The 19,148-nt window shown below is 38.4% G+C and overlaps 1 long non-coding RNA gene and 1 pseudogene across 1 annotated transcript in view; both read left to right on the top strand.

Annotated features, from left to right (window-relative positions):
• The first annotated feature begins 3,769 nt into the window (after nucleotides 1-3,769).
• The window catches only part of LOC144321768 (uncharacterized), a 28,273-nt gene continuing 12,894 nt past the window's right edge, over nucleotides 3,770-19,148 (top strand). The window contains exons 1-4 of the long non-coding RNA XR_013387296.1: nucleotides 3,770-4,083; nucleotides 4,219-4,274; nucleotides 13,138-13,362; nucleotides 13,448-13,576. This is a non-coding gene — a long non-coding RNA (uncharacterized LOC144321768). The remainder of the gene's footprint in view (nucleotides 4,084-4,218; nucleotides 4,275-13,137; nucleotides 13,363-13,447; nucleotides 13,577-19,148) is intronic.
• Nucleotides 18,935-19,053, top strand: LOC144322825 (5S ribosomal RNA; annotated as a pseudogene).

The following is a 19,148-nucleotide window of genomic DNA, read 5'->3' as shown; positions in this document are numbered from 1 at the left end:
ATATCAAGCTTGTATCTTTACCAAATCTAAACCCTCTTCTCTACTTTTTATCTTCCAGAAAAATAAAAGATCCTCCCAATCACAGAATTTGTGAGTCCTTTAGAATTCTGGTTTTTATTTAGTTACTCTAGACTTAATCAGTTGTTCTATTTTGTTAATGTGTCTTTAGGCTTATCACTTTTTCTCCATTTCATTGGCTATTTTAGCTAATAAACATAACATTAATTAACTGGATTATGGAGATACTCTCCAAATCAACTTACTTACTTCTAGTTTTGGCCCTTCTAATTTGTTCTCCGTCCCAATTTTTGTTGGACTGGAAAACTTAAAGTGCAAAGCTAATTGTGAAATCTCTCTGCGGTCATTACTGTCATTCAGGGTAAAATTTAAATTTCTTAATTTAAATTAATTTCTTAATTTAAATTAAGACTGGTGTCTGGTATACTAATATATATATTGTATTAGTATTCTAATGCTGCCATGAAGGATTACTACATATTTAGTGGCTCAAAACAACACAAGCTTATTGTTTTACAATTTCTGAATGTCAAAAGTTCCATTTCTTCTGGAGGCTTAAGGAAGAATCTGTTTCCTTGGCTTTTCTGACTTCTAGAGGCCAAGTTTATTGCACATTCCTCCATCTTCAAAGCCAGAAGTGTGCTTTCTTCAAATCTTGATTCTTTCTGACATTCCCTTCTTTACCTTTTAACTGCCTTGTGATTCAATTAGACCCACCTGACTAGCCTAGGATAATCCCCTCATCTGAAGATCCTTAACTTAATTATATCTGCAAAGTATCTTTTGCCATGTAAGGTATTATATTCTGGGGATTAATATGGGAATGAATAACAGCCAACAGGCACATGAAAAGATGCTCATCATCACTTATCATCAGGGAAATACAATAAAAAACTACAATGAGATATCACCTCATACCTGTCAAATGGCAAAAATAAAAAATTCAAGAAACAAGTGTTGGTGAGGATGTGGAGAAAATGGAACTCATGCACTGTTGGTAGGAATGCAAACTGGTGCAGACACTGTGGAAAACAGTATGGATGCTTCTCAAAAAGCTAAAAAGAGAACTACCTTATGATCCAGCAATTGCACTACTAGGTATTTACACAAGGAATACAAAAACACTAATTCAAAAGGATACATGCACCCCTATGTTTATAGCAGCATTATTACATTATTACAATAGCCAAGATATGAAAGCAGCCCAAGTGTTCATCAACTAATGAATGGGTAAAGAAGATATTGTATATATACACAATGGAATATTATTCAGCCACCAAAAAGAATGAACTCTTATCATTTGCAACAACATGGAGCTACAGTATATAAGGCTAAGTGAGATAAGGCAGTCAGAGAAAGGCAAATACCATATGATTTTACTCATACATGGAATTTAAGAAACAAAACAAACAAGCAAAAGGAAAAAAATGAAAGAGGGAAAGAGACAAAGGAAGAAACATACTCTTAATTATAGGGAACAAATCGATGATTGGGGGAAGGGAATGCATTTAAATAGAGATTAGGAGAGCACTTGTGAAGAGCACAGGGTGATGTATAGAAGTTTTTAATTACCTATTGTACACCTGAGATAAATATAATGCTATACGTTAACTGGAATTAAAATAAAAACTTGAAATAAATTTTAAAATAATACATAAATAATAATATGAACATGACAATATTCTGCTTACCACAAATACACCTTCCAGTGGCTTTGAAAAACTTTTCCTGGAATCCCATTCCCTTAATTCCTGTTTCACTTAACTTCAGGTGTTTCTAAGATAGAATGCTCAACTTCAGGTTTCAATTCCCTTTCCTTGTGGAAAATCACCCACAGCCAACACAGAAAAAGACACAGAAACACCTACTCTAAACACATATTCTGGATAATATCTGTAAGCTAAAACATATGAACATGGAAATGGATGTGGAATAAGCACCTCACTTAACAAAATGAAAATTTTCAAATCTAAGAGGCTGCAGAGAGAGAAACTATGACAACGAGATGATTATCTTCTCCATAGCATTCTGGAAAGGCCTAAAGAATTAGAAGCATCACTTACCACAAAGGGTCAGGAGGGATAAAGGGGATGGGGTAAATGAAAATGAGAGACCTGCCTGAAAATGTACAAGAACAGCAGCTATTGCTTCCTCCACACCCTGTAGGAGACATGGAAATATTGTTACTAAAGAAAGAGAACCATGGCGTCTCTGGATCAGTGTAGGGGTCTAACAACAGAAAAGAGTTTAAGCCAAGCATAAACAACTAAATTGCCTTGTTCAGTTGTTTAGCAGATGCTAGAGCTAATTTGGGCATAGACACAACTGATCAGCTCTGTGTAAGCCTGGCCCATTCACACTCCTCTAATTTCACCAGTGTCCCAGTCAGTAATTCTCCTCAGTCTTTGGTTTGTAAATTTCCTTTTAGAATAAAAATTTTGTGAAGAAAGAAAAATTGGTATGAATGACTATTTGTAGAAAAACTCATTCACTGGATCTCTATCCTAAAGGGTAATGTTACATACAATCACATCAAAGAGCCAAACACAAAAACTAAAATCATCACACTGATTACTAGGAAAAACACTAAAGACATGTTTTTCCAATTCTTTTTCGAACAGTTCCATGTGAAGTAGATAGATAGGGAGGACTTCTGGCTGAAGCAGAGGCAGAACCATAATTGGAGGGAGGAACCCAGCCACATAATATCCATAAGAGATGCCACTTAGTACTTGTAATTATTAAGATAAAAAGATGTCAGAGTTTGCAGAGTGAAACAGGCAATGGAAACATCAGTGGTCAGACAAGAAAGCCCTTGCAGCAAGTCATCACAGGGTGGTAACTTTTTATGTGTTTGCTCCTTCACCCGCTAAAGGCACAGGGTTCCATCAAAGAATTGCTTTACAAGGCTATGGCTCCCCTGCTGTGCTGTAGTCTGCAAGGGGGCTCTGTAGCAGCTGGTTTAAATAAAACCCACTAGGTGCTTTTTCTTTTCAAACAACTCTATAAAACCTGGAATTGCTTGATGTTGAGATTTACCATTGAGCTTTTGACATTTTTATCTGATGGTGTTGCTTCATCACCAGTGAATCTGCTGTTGGCAAACCTCATTAATTGGGTAGTAGCATAGTTAGTGACAAATCTAAATTATTGAATATTTTTAAAAAACCACTTGTTTTACTTTTAAGGAAACTAGATGATAGAATGTGAACATATAGTTTAAGAGACTGTTTTGGGGAAATAGTTTCAATGAATAAATAAAAACTATTGTAATTAGCCTATTATCCCAGGTATTTACATGGAAACGATGCTTCTAAAAAACTTGAGGTTGCCTGAAAGTAATTTCTTCTTTGAATTAGTTATAAACTTCAAGCATTCTGTTCACAATGGTTTTCCTCTATTAATTTGCTTAACAAACCATTTCTTCATCATCAGCACAAAGGTAAACAGCAACGTAATTACGAAAGTTTCTGAATTACGGTGATCTGCATAAGTGCATTTCATTTTGCCAGGGTGACGCAGGTATAAACTTGATGTCAGAAGTGGACATGGGCTGTCGCTGAACCTATGTCTGTTTGATCATCCAAGAACTAGCATATGTATCAGTTCTAGCTAGCGGATATCTTGCTTGTAAGACTGCCCACGACACACAAAGGACAGTGTCCACTTCTAAAGCTTTTGTACCTCATAATTCCATCTAGTGTCAGAGGAGAATTCTGTGACATATTGGGGCAGAAGCGTGAGTTCCCAGGGAAAGCAGACTCTTGAGTTTAGTAGTGATACTAAGGGCACTATTGAGTGAGTGGGAGCTGCCAAATAGAATCAACTCCTGTAACAGATGCTCTCAGTTGAAAGAAGTAAATGCAAAACTGTAAGAGAAATAACTTTCCAGCACAGAAGCCTCGAGGCCCTTGAGGATAGATGATGCCAGAAAAATGTGAGATTATTGTGCCTGCCAGAGTATATTAATACTATAAATATAGCTAATTTCCTGAGGAACAAGATCCTTGAAAATGTACCAGATGTATGATGCTGAATATCAAGTCAAACAGAAGAGACAGAATGGTAAGCAAGCATTGATTCCTGCCCTTTCTCTTCCTCAGGGTAGTGAAACATGACTGGGATCTCTCATTGGATTCGAGTGGGTCCCACGCTAAACACATTAATTTTTTTCTGATGTTTCTTTCCTTCTCTTTTCAGAATCTCCATCTTCATTAAAGTTAGAGATTGCCATCCAGTAGTTCAAGAGCTGTATGGTAAGGTTCATTCTTTCATTCACCAAATGCTTATTAAACAACTGAAGCGCTGGGCACTGTCCTGAGCCCTTAAGATACATTAGTGAACAAACTAGACAAACATTCCTGCCTTCCTGGAACATATATGCTAGTGAAGATGAGTAGTATGGACAGTAAACAATAAACACAACAGGGGGATCCCTGGGTGGCGCAGCGGTTTAGCGCCTGCCTTTGGCCCAGGGCGCGATCCTGGAGACCAGGGATCAAATCCCACATCGGGCTCCCGGTGCATGGAGCCTGCTTCCCCCTCTGCCTGTGTCTCTGCCTCTCTCTCTGTGACTATCATAAATAAAAATTAAAAAAAAAAAGTTTAAAAAAAAACAATAAACACAACAAATGGATAATTTTTTAAAAATATTTTATTTATTTATTCATGAGAGACAGAGAGAGAAAGAGAGAGACAGAGGCAGAGGGAGAAGCAGGCTCCATGCAGGGAGCCCGATGCAGGACTTGATCCCGGGTCTCCAGGATAAGCCCTGGGCTGAAGGCCACGCTAAACCGCTGAGCCACCTGGGCTGCCCAACAAATTAATAATTTATGTAGTGTGTTCATGATTGCTGTGGAATACAGGTAGATCAAGTAAGGGGGGCAGTCAGGACTGTGGTAAGGAATGGCCGGGAAGGATGGAATGCAACTTTAAACTGGGTGGTCAGGGTAGACTGAAATTGAACAAAACTCAATGGTACTTCCTGCTTCTCTTCCTCACCACATCTAGTGGAGTTAAATTCTAACCGTCCTTCAATGCCCTGTTCAGAAGTCACCTCCTTTGTAATGTCTCCCTGAGTTCCTCAATATTCCATAAACATTCCTTCCTTTACATTCCCACATGTGGCTCGTATTGTTGCTCTCCCCAAATCCCTCTGAGTAGCAGACAGATCCTATGCTCCTGCATATATGCAGTCTGACAGCTCCATGCCTCAAGTGCTTGCCTCACTGACTCTCTGCCTTAGGGCATTCCAGTGCTTAGAGTGCAAGGAAGCCCAGAAGTGCTGGGGACTTAACATCCCTCAGGGATTATCCTCAAACAAGGAGAGAAGAGAGTGAGTGGGTAAAGACTCCAGCTTCCCTATCTGCTAGTCGAGTAATTTTGAAGTGCATTCCACACCTCCTCAGAGGCTCCCATTGGGATTAAGCATCAGTTGCTCATAGTGTCTGTTTATTAATGCACCATTTATAGATATCTTGCCCTTTTCTGTCTCCCTCTCTGCATTCTTTCACATGTGCTTTCTGCACTCGGCTTATAAATAACCTTTCCAACCCAAATACTTCAGGGGAATCTAAATTCAGACACCGTAGCATTTTGATTTTGAAGTCCTATGGTCTTATTGGTTTTTTTCTTTATATTATATTATTTATGAACATTTGCATCTATTACTAACTTGTGAGTTCCTCAATTTATATCCTAAAAATTCTATACTGCTAAACAGAGCTTTTGACCTTTAATCTAAAATATTAAGTTGCCTATATATTTGGTAAAGTTGACCTGGGTTTAGTTAATCAATGACTTGCATTCATTCAAATTTCAGATCCATTTTTTAACAACTGTATTTCTGTGCACTATTCTGTGCCTCAAATTTTTCATTAGTAAACTAGAGATAAAAACACCTAGGCTCATGGGACTGGGCACTATTCAGAGGATAAAAAAGAAAATGTACACAAAGGTCCTAACTTAGTGCCTAGATACTCATTCAGTATAGTCCTTTCCTGCCCTTTGCCTTTCTCTCTCTTGCCAAATTCAATATTTTAAAATAAAGGAATCGGTGTCTTGTAAGGCTGATTTTTGACCTAAGCGTATGTAATGCTAAACATAATGCATTAATTATAAATAAATAAATAAATAAATAAATAAATAAATAAATAAATAAATTGAAACAGATATAACAGAATTTCAAGTCTCTTTAAAACATTAACGACTAAATCAGAGGTATTTTATCTGAGGGAGACGTAGAACCATAAACTGATACATGTTTCTGTATTTTTCTCTTGTTCCTTTCAATTCAATAAAGAAGTTGTCATCATGTATGGCAAGGTTCCATTTATCTCTTTAAAGTATCTGACATATATTGTAGAAATATACCGTCAATAAAATAATCGCTTTGACCAACTAGTTACCTAGGGCAGGTGTGTGAAAAAGAAATACTACATTACTTGTAGCAAGGGTTTGCCTATCAAAAATTTATTAATCATTAGATACTAATTTTTCCCCTATTCTATATTTTTAGATAGTGATTTGAGGACAGAGATCCAACTATTTTAAGAGTGGTGCCTTGTAAATTACAAGAAAATGTTACTAACTCAGTAATAACTACAGATAGTGAAATATTTTCATAATTTCAACTTAAGAAATATTTCCTGCACATGCAAAATCCTGTGCCAAATGTTTTATGAAAGTTTACAGAGGAGAGAAAGTATAGGGTGAAGATTTAGAGTGGTATGAGATACTATAGGATGGGGTCAAATTTGAGTGATAAAAGATATATAAACTCATTGCAACATAGGTTCAAAAGAGAAGGATAAGACTATTCCAGCAACCAGGAAACCTTCATGAGGAGATATTTTCTGAGATGAATTGGTCCTAAGGATTTTAGCATGCAGAAATGGAGCAAAGGGCACTTCTGAAATGTGGGCCAGCCTATACGAAGGTGTGGTCATGGGAAATAAAAAAAATATTTTCAAAAAAAGATCGTAGTCTTTCAGTTTGGCTCAAAAGTGAAATGTATTGAAATAGGTTGTAGTAAGCAGGAGTGAGAGAGGGGAGAGAGGCCACAAGGCGAAGGGTCATGAAGATGAGAGAGACAGAGATTTGCATATGGGAATGTAATGGGAATTTGTAAATGGGAATGTAAGTAACTGAAAATTCTGTCTTAACCCATTTAAATGGGAATTTGTAAATGGGAATGTAAGTAACTGAAAATTCTGTCTTAACCCATTTAAACAATAAGGAAAATGTATTATCTCACACAGTAGAAGACTACCCTGCTTCTGGAGACATACCTCAGGTTTGGTTGATTCAGTATCTCAATGATATAATCAAAGACCCACAGTTTTTTTCATCTTTCTCTTTTGCTGAAGCAAAGATGTCAGCTTTGTCCACTGCCAGCCACCCAAGATCACAAGTTGCCCACTGTGGTTCTGGGAACAAAATGCAGACAAGACATCAGCCAACAGAAGGATAAGAACTGTCTTTATAGGTGTATAGAAGCGTCTTTCAGAAATCACTTTCCCTGAAGCAGTTACCTCTCACATTTCACAGGCTGAAATTAGATCACATGCTCTTTCCTAAAGCAATTACTGATAAAAGGAATGGGATGTTCATGCTGGCTAAGATGATTCAATTTATATCACTGATTCATGTTGATGGAGTAGATGCAGTTTTTCTTCCAGAAGAAGAAGAAAGGCATGATGATTGCTGAGTAGGCAACCAACAGTCCCTGTGGAAGTTATGGTGATCATATATCCTGGTCTGCCTGTTGAGTTCTGGTCCATACCTGCTATCCCAATGTAATTAATAATACATTAATTCACTCTCAAAAGTGTTCCTGTTTGGACAATTATATGGTCACTGCAGCTAAAATAGATCATTTTAGACGTTTAAAGATTTGGGTGTGAGAGCTATGACTTAGAGTGACTTATCAGTATATAATATGATTAAAAACAAAAAAAACATTTACAGGTAAAGACCAAGAGACTAGTTAGAAGATGACTAAAACAGATTTTAAAAAAGTCTAAACTAGTATAGTGGCAACAGGCATGGAAAGAAAGACGCAAAGAGTTCTTACAGAAGTAATAATTTAAAATTTGGCATCTGTTCATAACAGTAAGGGAGTAGAATAAAAGATGAAAGGCTTTAAATATTTAAATTTGCATTACTGAGAGAATATATTGTTCTAATGGAAACGGTAAGGCCAGAAAGACTTGTTTTGATAGGTAGAATGTGACGTTCGGTTTTGACATGTTGAATTTAGTTCTATTGGGGAAATTAGGTGAAAGTATAAGGAAGTATATTAGGGTTATCAACAGCTTCTGTGATAATTAGAAATACAATTTTTTGGTGGACTTTCATGGAGCCAAAACATAGAACTCCACAAAAATAAACAAGTAAGCAAAAAAATTTAATTCATCATTTACTCCGTAAATAATTAGCAAGTGTCAGGGACAGCTCTAAAAGTTGAGGAATTAGCAATAAACAAAACAGATCAAATCTTTGACCTCTTGGAGCTTATATTCTAATGGAGGGAATCATGATAAACACATAAATGTGGTATTATGACATATTTTGATAAAGATTATAAAAGAAAAATAAAAGTATTGGGGGTGGTCATGCAAGTCTTTTCCAATAAAGTGACATCTGAGTAAAGAGCTGAAGGAAATGAGCCCTGCAGATATCCAGGCAATGAATATTCTAGTCTGAGAGGACAGCAGGTGTAAAGGTTTTTATTGAAGTGTTCTTGAACTTGCAGGAATATCAGAAGGACCAGTGTGTCTGGAGCCTAGAGAATGAGGAAGCCAGTGGAAAGTAACAAGGTCAGCCAGCCAGCCAGAGGCCAGGTTCATAGGGCCTTATGGGTCCTGGTGATCACTTTGAATTTTGCACTGATTGAGGCAGAAAGTCATGAGGATTTTTGTTTTTGTTTTATTTATTTTTTAATTTGTTTTTATTGAAGTTCACACCCAGTGCTCATCCCCTTAGTGCCCCATGAGGATTTTTAATACTGATGAGTGGAGAATAGATTATTGTCAGGCAAGCAGGAGGTAGGGATACTAGTTATAAAGCAATTATAAAATTTTTGATAAGAAATTATAGAACTTTAAAGTCAGAAAGTAGCAGAGGAGATGGTGAGAAGTGGTCAGATCCAGAATGTATTTTGAAGATGGAGTCATAAAAGATTTGCTGATGGGTTAGGTATGGGGTGTTGAAGCAAGATAATAATAATAATATAGAAAAGCTCTAAGGTTTTGGCCAGAGACATGGGGAAGACTTTTGGAGGGGCATACATGAAAGAGAGTTGGTAAACCAAATATTTGGTTTCAGAATATTAAGTTTGAGGTGCTTACACTGGAGGAGGATGTTAGTAAGGTTGTTGGATAGATGGAATATGAGGTGCAGCAGAAAAGTTAGGGCTTGAGATAAAAACTTTGGAGTCATCAAGTAGATGATATTTAAAATCATGGGATCCCTTGGAAAATGAATATAGATGAATAAGAAAAGAGGTCCATGAACTCATAGCTCTGGGGCACACCAATGTTCAAAGATCAGGAATACGTTTTTGCAAGGCAGGAGAAGATCTAAAAGAGCAATGTTCCAGAGTCAATAGTGTGATGATAAATGTTTAACAAACGGCCTTCTAAAATTAAGAGCCCTAATTTTTAATGCTTGCCAATTTCTGTGGTATAAGTACTTCTACCATAACCAACTTTATGCTATGTATCATTATTCAGCAACCGGCTTACAAAATTCCAAAAAATTAACAGCTGTATCTTGCAAAGCAAGCTCTAGTATACCACTGCCCACCTGAAAGGTACATAAGATTTTTAAAGGAAGAGGGACTAACAAGCTTCCAAATGCTGCTAATAGAATGAGCACGAAGAATATTAAGAAATGGTCACTAGATTGGCGACTTGGAAATCAACTGCTGAATTTGACCAATGAATATGATGAAAAAGTTGCGTTGAAGGGTGTTTTTATGATGAATAATGGGGAAGTGAGTAATGCTACTTAGTAAGATGGGCAGTTGATACCTAAAGTTTCTTTATGAGGAAGCAGTATTGAGAATGTGAAGTATTTAACTACCTAAAGGACCAAAAGGAGAACATTCCAGGGAGAGAAAGGCCCTATAGCAGGAATGACCTTAGTGGTTTCATGAATTGAGAAAAGGCCTATGTGTTACAAGTATAGGGGGTAAGGCTGGAAATGGCCAGAGGTGAGCTGGAGAGGTATAAAAGATCACAGTGTTCCTTGCAGGCTATCAAAAGCAATTTATATTCATTATAAATAATATGGAATTATGTAGAAGTGTTCTAAGCAGAGGAGTCTCACAATCTGATTGGGTCTTTACAAAATATTACTGTCCAATGTGTAACAAATACATTGAGAATTGGGGGGAAAATAGGAAAGTGTAGTGTCCCTGTGGGAGAATTGTTTTAGTTGCTCGGGTGGAAGGAAGATGATGGTGACATGGTGCCAGATAGTAGCAAGAAAGAAGGAAAAGAAGGGATAAATTTTCAAGGTATATAAATTATCTGTTGGTAACCAGAATGTAAAAGATAAAGCAAAGGTGGCATTAAAAATGATATTACGATTTATGGCTTGGGCACTTGGGTAGGTGGTCATGCTATCTACTGAAATAGAAAAAATATAGAGAAAAATATCTGTTAAAAGGAAAAACTTGTATTTTATCATTTATATGTTAAATGCCTTCAGTTTAATGGGGTTCGGGAAGAGGAAAGGTTTGGGCCACAGATATTACACTGGAGGGGTTGGCACATACATGATATTTAAAGTCATAGGAATGAATGAGATCACCCAGTGAAAGATAGAAGAGAGAAAAGAAGGTTGTAGACTGGAGGAAGACCAAGGACACTGAAGAGGATGCAGAGGGTGGACAAAATAAGTTAGAGCGAAGTAATACTGCAGATTTTATGAAAGAAGAGTAATTTGTGAGGGAATAGTCGGTCCCGTGGTTGGAGATCCAGTGAGAGAGGAAAGCATGAGGGTCACTGGAAACCTTGACAAGAATAATTTTAGAGAAATGGTGGGGGCAGAGGCTAAACAGTAGGGAACTGAAGAGTGAGCTGCTGGGAGAAGCAGCATAGACAGTTTGGGTTGACGACTCTTGAAGAAGTTGGCTCTGAAAGTGAGCAGAAAAATGGGGAGTGGGTAAAGAGGACATAAGGAAATATTGTTTAAATATATGTGATGATGGACAATCTTTACATGCTAGCAGGAATTATTCATGACAGAAGGAGAGACTGATAATGCAGAAGAGAGGGGGAATAATCAGGAAGCAAAATCCTCTAAAGGTGACTGGCCACAGGGCATGGGGTGAAGGAATGACTTCAGCTGGTGTGGGGAGCTTCTCCATTGCATCTGAAAGGTAGAAAAAGTAAGGGCAGGTCAGGCCCTTGGGTTGCTGACGTACTGATAGGAAGAGGGGGTGCTTCCCATGTCATAGCTTCTGTTCTATCTGGGAGCTATGAGACCAGGTCAGCATAATAAAGTGGTGCTGGGCGGTGTACAAAGTAGCAAAAAGGAACAATCTGAGTAAAGAACAGAAAAATAAGCTTCTTGGAGAAACAGTAACACTGCATGCTAGAAGTGAATATTTATTCAAGGCTGGTGATCAAGGTGTTCATGAATTTCAAGTGACACCAATTACATCCATTTCCCCAGTTGTGTGATTTCCTCAATAATTCTATTATGTTGTCATTAGAAACTGAAATTATGTCATGTGTGTACCTATCATAAAAAATGAAATTTATAATGTTTAAATGGGTAAAAGTTATTAGTGTCCTTTCAACCGGCACTTATTAAGTACCTGGTACATGTCAGGCACTAAAGATTCAAAGACAGAAGTCGTGGTCCCTGCTGTGAGAAACCCACAATGCAGTAGTGCCACAGGCATTTATGGAGTAACTGTGATCCACTCATGTCGGCAGGTGAGAACGTACTGGTGTAGGATTGTGTAAATACAGGTTTATACTGGGTACGTGAGGTCTTCAAGCTTAAAGCATTCATAACAACTCTCTGATAAAAAAAAAAAAAGCAGTGTTACCTGATATTTCATCAATCATAAGATTACACGGACTATTATTTTGGATGTTCTATTCCCTTCCATACATGTAAATATTGGACATACTTGTCTAAAATAATTGTCAAAACAGTCTGATATCCTATATCCTACATGAGCCAGAATCTCTGAAGGTAACTTACATGTGTCCTGAAAATTTAAATACTAATTCTATGTTATATGTGCATATTCTGACTCAATAGTAAGTGCCAGGTACTGTGCTAAGCAAGGACACACATCATCTCATTCTAGCATCAGATATACAATAAAAAATGTGGAAGTCATTCCTAACGTTTTTTTTCAGAGGAAACTGAGTCTAAGAGAAGTAGTAAACCAGGCTTTAAATCTAATCTGTCCACCTCAGTCTGCACTTTCACACCTCTTTAATTTGAATTGTGATACATATTTTTAGGAATTGTTTTAAATATTTAAATGTTCTACATTTAGATCCTTCCCCCCACCTCTTGCCTATTGCCAACCAAGGCAGACCATTTTTTTGTGTTAAGATTTTTTTTTAAGTAATCTTTACACCCAACATGGGGCTTGACCTCACAACCCTGAGATCAATAACTTCGTGCTCTACCAACAGAGCCAGCCAGGTGCCCCCAAGGAAGAACATTCTTGTACGTCTGACCATGTTCAGGATTTGGATATTTCTTTTTTTTTAAGATTTTATTTATTTATAAGAGACACAGAGAGAGAGAGAAGAGGCAGAGACACAGGCAGAGGGAGAAGCAAGCTCCATGCAGGGAGCCTGATGTGGACTCGATCCCGGGGCTCCAAGGTCACGCCCTGGGCTGAAGGCGGTGCTAAACCGCTGAGCCACCCAGGGATCTCCAAGAGGGTGTCTCCCCAAAGTGGGGAGGGCTGGACATTTCTAATGCAAAAAAATAATGGTTTTTTTTTGGCTGTTTATCTCTGAATAAATTTCGACTGTGCTCTTCATCCTCATCAAAATGAGTTTATAGTGTGTCCTCCCTTAGAATTTCTGAGGGCAGATATCACATGTTAACATTTCATTTATCTCTATCTCCTAGTTCAGTTCCTGTCACATAATTCGAAATATCTGTTTATCTGAAGTTACGATGGGATGTGATACGACAGTGCGAATTTGATTGGTCATGGCTTAGACAGAGACCATGGTGACATCTGGAAGTTCTGACCAAAAGCCTCAGCGATACCTGGTGATTTGTGGAGAGGGATGCTGTGGACACAAGCATTGCTTCCAGGATATTCTAATGACAGTGCGTGTTAGGAAAATGGTGAGCTCAATGCATTTGGGGTCAGGTCTTTCTGAGGAGCAGGAGCCAAGAAAAGTAAGGCAGAGACTTGTCTGTTTTTGTATAGCCTGGTGGCTCCACCACTACTCATGGTAGTTCAAGAAGGAGAGAGAGACAGACACAGACACAGAGACATGGAGAGACTGAGGTTCACAGCCTGAGTCCTGCCACTGCCCACGTCCATAACCTTTAGGAGGTAAGTTCTGCAAATTTCATATTCCTCACAGTGTGTTTTACTTCTAAGATTAATCTGAGATTTAAATGACAAAGTATTTATGTACCTTGTGAAAAAACCTGGACTTCTGCCCATTATGTAGAAAATGTTGGGTGATTCTCAATGGGGAAGCACTGGGAGCCTTTCTCCTAAGATCAGGAACAAGACAGGGATGTCCACTCTCACCACTGCTATTCAACATAGTACTGGAAGTCCTAGCCTCAGCAATCAGATAACAAAAAGACATTAAAGGCATTCAAATTGGCAAAGAAGAAGTCAAACTCTCCATCTTCGCCGATGACATGATACTCTACATAGAAAACCCAAAAGCCTCCACCCCAAGATTGCTAGAACTCATACAGCAATTCGGTAGCGTGGCAGGATACAAAATCAATGCCCAGAAGTCAGTGGCATTTCTATACACTAACAATGAGACTGAAGAAAGAGAAATTAAGGAGTCAATCCCATTTACAATTGCACCCAAAAGCATAAGATACCTAGGAATAAACCTCACCAAAGATGTAAAGGATCTATACCCTAAAAACTATAGAACACTTCTGAAAGTAATTGAGGAAGACACAAAGAGATGGAAAAATATTCCATGCTCATGGATTGGCAGAATTAATATTGTGAAAATGTCAATGTTACCCAGGGCAATTTACACGTTTAATGCAATCCCTGTCAAAATACCATGGACTTTCTTCAGAGAGTTAGAACAAATTATTTTAAGATTTGTGTGGAATCAGAAAAGACCCCGAATAGCCAGGGGGATTTTAAAAAAGAAAACCATATCTGGGGGCATCACAATGCCAGATTTCAGGTTGTACTACAAAGCTGTGGTCATCAAGACAGTGTGGTACTGGCACAAAAACAGACACATAGATCAATGGAACAGAATAGAGAACCCAGAAGTGAACCCTGAACTTTATGGTCAACTAATATTCGATAAAGGAGGAAAGACTATCCACTGGAAGAAAGACAGTCTCTTCAATAAATGGTGCTGGGAAAATTGGACATCCACATGCAGAAGAATGAAACTAGACCACTCTCTTTCACCATACACAAAGATGAACTCAAAATGGATGAAAGATCTAAATGTGAGACAAGATTCCATCAAAATCCTAGAGGAGAACACAGGCAACACCCTTTTTGAACTCGGCCACAGTATATTCTTGCAAGATACATCCACGAAGGCAAAAGAAACAAAAGCAAAAATGAACTATTGGGACTTCATCAAGATAAGAAGCTTTTGTACAGCAAAGGACGCAGTCAACAAAACTAAAAGACAACCTACAGAATGGGAGAAGATATTTATTTGCAAATGACATATCAGATAAAGGGCTAGTTTCCAAGATCTATAAAGAACTTATTAAACTCAACACCAAAGAAACAAACAATCCGATCATGAAATGGGCAAAAGACATGAAGAGAAATCTCACAGAGGAAGACATAGACATGGCCAACATGCATATGAGAAAATGCTCTGCATCACTTGCCATCAGGGAAATACAAATCAAAACCACAATGAGATACCACCTCACACCAGTGAGAATGGGGAAAATTAGCAAGGCAGGAACCCACAAATGTTGGAGAGGATGCGGAGAAAAGGGAACCCTCTTACACTGTTGGTGGGAATGTGAAATGGTGCAGCCACTCTGGAAAACTGTGTGGAGGTTCCTCAAACAGTTAAAAATAGACCTGCCCTACGACCCAGCAATTGCACTGTTGGGGATTTACCCCAAAGATACAGATGCAGTGAAACGCCGGGACACCTGCACCCCGATGTTTCTAGCAGCAATGTCCACAATAGCCAAACTGTGGAAGGAGCCTCGGTGTCCATCGAAAGATGAGTGGATAAAGAAAATGTGGTTTATGTATACAATGGAATATTCCTCAGCCATTAGAAATGACAAATACCCACCATTTGCTTCAACATGGATGGAACTGGAGGGTATTATGCTGTGAAGTAAGTCAATCGGAGAAGGACAAACATTATATGGTCTCATTCATTTGGGGAATATAAATAATAGTGAAAGGGAATAGAAGGGAAGGGAGAAGAAATGTGTGGGAAATATCAGAAAGGGAGACAGAACATAAAGACTCCTAACTCTGGGAAACGAACTAGGGGTGGTGGAAGAGGAGGAGGGCGGGAGGTGGGGGTGAATGGGTGACGGGCACTGAGGGGGGCACTTGACAGGATGAGCACTGGGTGTTATTCTGTATGCTGGCAAATTGAACACCAACAAAAAATAAATTTATTATTAAAAAAAAAGAAAGAAAATGTTGGGTGATTGATTGATAGCTGTTGACATTGTGACATTTTTAGACCTGACCTCTTTGAAGCCAGGAGTTACACCATGTCTATCTTTATGGTCCTGCCGACAAAGCCAAGTCCAACTTAGAGAAGTGAATCAAGAAAGAAAGAAATAATAGGGGCACCTGGGTGGCTCAGCAGTTGAGCATCTGCCTTTGGCTCAGGTCATGATCTCGGGGTCCTGGGATCAAGTTCCTGGATTGGGCTCCCCGCAGGGAGCCTGCCTCTCCCTCTGCCTATGTCTGCCTCTCTGTTTGTGTCTCTTGTGCATACATAAATAAAATCTTTAAAAAAGAGAGAAAGAATTAATAAAAGTCATAGGATTTATTACTATAAAAGAGGAGCCTGGGTGGTACAATTGGTTAAGCGTCTGACTCTTGGTTTTAGCTCAGGTCATGATTCCAGGGTCATGGGCAGGTCTGCTGAGGACTCTTCACTGAACATGCACTTTCTCTCTCTCTCTCTCTCCAATAAAATAAATAAATATTTTTAGAAAAGTAATAGCAGGGGATCCCTGGGTGGTGCAGTGGTTTGGCGCCTGCCTTTGGCCCAGGGCGCGATCCTGGAGACCCGGGATCAAATCCCACGTTGGGCTCCCGGTGCATGGAGCCTGCTTCTCCCTCTGCCTGTGTCTGTGCCTCTCTCTCTCTCTCTCTCGCTCTCTGTGACTATCATAAATTAAAAAAAAAAAAAAAAAGAAAAGTAATAGCATTTTTCTATCTTCTGTCTTTCATCTCCCAAAGGCCACTGACCTTTAGGAAGCTGAGGTTAGGCATCAGCAAATTTTTCTAATCACCTACCGAAATCATTAAGACAAACTGCATAGGAAGGACAGTGAAACAACTACAATGCTGACATTTGTATTTTTAATTATTAATCACATCCTTTATTTGAATTGACTCTTTTATTTACCACATGTCTAAGTGATAGTAAACATAATCACTCTCATTATAAACTAATTTGAAAGGTAATTTTCCAATTAATAAATATATACCAATATAAATTGTGTTTTTCTGATAAAATAATTATAATAGCTGCCAACAACTTTGGAAAGAAAACAAAGGCATTTGTTAGTGGCGACACCTAATGAAAAATTTGATGGGCTAAACAAGAAAAATTGACAGGCACAATTCCCCCCACAAGAACAATTTGTTACTGATGATGAAACTGAGAAATAACCAGAATGAAAGTTGTGAGATTCACAGTGAAAGCCCTCAGGGTAAAATTAATTTCTTTATAACACAGTTTAAAGGCACACAAAAGGAAATTGCTTGTGCCAGATGGGGTAGGAAAGGCATTGTGAATAAAAATGAGCATCTCTTTTCTGCTTACAAATATTTAAATTAAGATGATACCAGCATGTCTAGTTAATGGAATAACAGTATTGATGGTTGCACAACTTTTAAGGATTTTCTTGTTCTTTTTAAATGGACTTTGCCAACACACTGAAATACTTTAAGCAATATATTAAACCTGGCACTTATTATCAGAGCACATGCTCTTCTCTTTGAATTATGGTTGCAGGCGGAACAAGAAGAATGAGATGGATAAGGTGCTGGATTTAGAGTCAGAGAACCCAATGCAGCTCTTGTGCAGGCTCTGCTACCGAGTAGAAGGAAGGCAAGTTATAGACCTCCAAGGGACAGTTTCTTCATTAGTAAAATGAGGACAGGAGTACCTTCCCTTCCACCAACTAAGTTCCATGAGCACTAAATGAGACAGTTAATGAAGACAGTTTCAGTTAATTTCTTGAAACCCATAAAGCATATGTGTGTAACTTTGTGTATAAACTTTGATTTTGTGGCTTATTTTTCCTGGAAATGGTCTGGAAATTATCTCCAGTGTTGTCCTGTTTCTGATCTGAACTGTTGGTTCACAGCTGGTAGCTTTCTTCTTGTTATAATCTCATGCATTTTTATATATAACATTTTAAATCTAATCATTGAGGATTTATCTGATGGTGATCTCTCTCTGCTCTGAAACACCTATAACAGTTACTTAGTATTTCTTGTATGCCACCATTTATCTTTATATTCATATGTCCTCTCCATTTAGCTGTAACATAAACTCTTGAATATTAACACTACTACTAATAGCTTACACTTATTGTTCACTATATGCCAGGCACCGTGCTCAGCATTTTAAATAGATGACTCCACTTAACGAGAAGCAGAAAATGCATCCTGTTTTTCAGCGAGGTCACATCATACATCTGTGAATAAAATGTGAGTTAACATTTCACACTCATCAGCTCCCACTCTCCAAAAAAATGAGAGATTAAAAAGCTATAGAAAAAGCTAAACATTTTCCTTCCATTTCATTCAGTGAGCCTATGCCCCAGAATGAGAATAAGATGAGAGAGGTGAATATGTGCCCTCCCTAGCTGATGTCACTTCTCATACAGCTCTCATAGTGTGAGCATCTAGCTGTAGAAAGTATGATTATAATGTCTAAAGACGTTGGGAAAATAAGGACTATGAATGTAGTCTATATACTTTAGCTGGTACTAACCTAGGGAAAGTTTCAATGACAGAGCAAAAACTGGTTGTATTAGACTTCCTAAGTGAGGATGTGTCCATCTCCAATGTGGGAATTTCCAAGAAATTGTCTTTTAAAAAAAAATTTTATTTATTCATCAGAGACACAGAGACAGAGGCAGAGACATAGGCATAGGGAGAAGCAGGCTCCCTACAGGAAGCCTGATGCAGGACTTGATCCCAGAACTCCAGGATCATGATGGAAGCCAAAGGCAGACACTCAACCACTGAGCCACCCAGGTGCCCCTCCAAGAAATTTTCAAGGTGAATTTGACTCTATGTAGTTTTGGTTATCAATGAAGTGAGAAGGAAGGGCATCAGCTAAAAGTGAGAAGGAGATAGGGCTTTGACATTTCGAGTGGAGAGGAGGGAAAAATGTGAAATGGGAGAGAAAGAGAGTACATAAATTAGGGATATATTGTAGGGTTGTCCAGCAATGGTAAAAATCTGCTATGCATTTGTGGTTTTGAGTTTATAGTGTGACAAATGGTCTATGGCCATACCACCTTGAATGTGCCCAATCTTGTCTGACCTTGGAACCTAAGCAGGATCTGGCCTGGTTAGTACTAGGATGGGAAACTGCCTGGGAAGACCAGGTGCTGTAGGCTTTAAACCAAATAGTGTGACAAATAAACATGACTATGCTTTTTCTCCCCAGTACATTTAGCTGCTCAAGTACAGAGGAAGAAATAGGTAGAAGGTT

The sequence above is a fragment of the Canis aureus genome, chromosome 10 (assembly GCF_053574225.1).
Source record: "Canis aureus isolate CA01 chromosome 10, VMU_Caureus_v.1.0, whole genome shotgun sequence".
Taxonomy (NCBI): Eukaryota; Metazoa; Chordata; class Mammalia; order Carnivora; family Canidae; genus Canis; species Canis aureus.
This window is presented reverse-complemented; position numbering and strand designations above follow the sequence as displayed.